This window comes from Octodon degus, unplaced genomic scaffold, assembly GCF_000260255.1.
Source record: "Octodon degus isolate 3935 unplaced genomic scaffold, OctDeg1.0 scaffold00073, whole genome shotgun sequence".
NCBI lineage: Eukaryota > Metazoa > Chordata > Mammalia > Rodentia > Octodontidae > Octodon > Octodon degus.
This window is the reverse complement of record NW_004524649.1, coordinates 11619843-11621854: the sequence shown is the minus strand read 5'-3', so window position 1 is coordinate 11621854 and position 2012 is coordinate 11619843.

Genomic DNA, 2012 nt, shown 5'->3' with positions numbered 1-2012 from the left:
ATAAGATAGTTAAGATAGATATGCAGGTACTTTCTCTTAGTTCAATGAGGAGAAAGTTTTATACTAATATTGTTTAGACAAAATATATGTTTACATCTTGTCCTCTGAATAACTACTATGAAGACAACAATATGCAATGTATTAATTATTGTAACTGTCCTACTAACCTGTTTTGAAACTGTTTCATTGCTATTTTATCTTTTTTTCTCATTAAAATGAAAAAATAAAATAAAATAAAATAAAACCAAAGAATGAATTTAAGAGCAATGGAGCTTAAGAGTAAAATATATTTATAGGCGAAAGAAAGCTTCTGTCTGAGAGGGGGACTGAAGGGGACCTGAGCAAGTTGTCCTGGAATATGCCTTTTTCTAGAGATTTTTATAAAGCAAAACCATGAGGTTAGGAGTGTCTAAGTTGGAAAACATGGGAACTTGTAGATGAGGTGGAACAAAACTGTGGTCAACCAATAAGACTACAAGTACAATTGCCCATGTAATATTGATTAAATAGGGATCAAATGGGGGAAGTGATTCATGTAGTAAGAGGCCTTGAATATGGAACAGGGGATTTCCTGTAGGGATTGGTCAGGGACTCTTTCTGGCTTCTTCAAGGTGATTGATATCCCTGATGCCTATCCCTATGGACGTATGTGGCTGTATTTGCTTACTCTTTTGTCCTGAGGTCTGGCCCACACAGGGAGTGTCTGTCTCTCCCAGAGTTGCAAGATCATCTTGTCTTCCATACTGTTTCCTCAGAGGCCTAGCCCTGTCTGACTGCCTATAACATTTCTATCTAATTTAGTTGCCTACAATAGAGGGGCAGAAGGGGGCCCAGAAAGTGGGTTGCCCACTGACCCCATTTTTCAGGGATGAAATCCAAGCTTCAGTGAATAAGCCTGCAGCACTGTTGTCTTCTGCACTGACCTCTCTTTCTCTCCGACTGCCTATATTTTTATCTAACTTATCTGTAATAATTTCACAATCTCTCTCTCTCTCTCTCTCTCTCTCTCTCTCTCTCTCTCTCTCTCTCTCTCTCTCTGGGTATTGAACCCAGGGCTTTTACACTGAGCTATATCCCCACCACATCCTTTCTTTCTTTTCTTGTCACAGTATCTCATGTTGCTAAATTGCTTAGGCTGGACTGGAACTTGGACTCCTCTTACCTCAGTCTCTCATAGTGCTGGCTTTATGGGTGTGTATCACAGCACTAAGGTTTTAAAATTATTATATTGCATGACAGATAACATTCAAATGATAATTATTTGAATACATTCATTTAAAAATAGTTATTGTTCCCCAAATCATATGCCTTAAAAACCATTATGTAGATTGCTAGTACTGCATAACATATGCAAACATAGCAAAATCACTGCCATAGTGACAATAAAATAACCATATGGATATTAGTTATAGAAAACTAGAGGTTTTATATTTGTCAGGGTTTTTTTTTTGTCCACGTTATCTGTATTTAAATATTAACAGTTTTTCTTCCGTTAAATATCATATATATCCAATGTGTTTAATTGAGAAATATGTTTTTATTGTGCTATGTTTTCTGGTTTTTTAAAAAATATATTTTCAATTAACAATGTACAAAATAAAATTACATTGCTGGTCTTGTGTTGTCATTGTATACACTAAGGTTGTGGTTCTGCAAGTAAGAAGAAATGAAGTCACCAAACAAGAGAGAAGGTTAGGGTGTCTTTTTTTTTTTTTTTTCAAAATTTTATTGATAGACAGATAACAATGAGACAGTTTCAAATCAAATCGGAAGCACAGTTTCAACAAATAATACACTGCATATATTCTTCTTAGAGGTTAATTGCTGTACAAGATGCGGACTTGAGATCCTATTTACAAACACCATTAGAAAAAATCATTCTATTCATTAAGAGAATGCAACTGTATATCTATCCTAACCACTTTGAATACACACATACAAAATGGACATTCATTGGTATACCCCATTTTTTCTAAGTTCCGTTATTGAATATTATAGGTGTGTAAAATCAG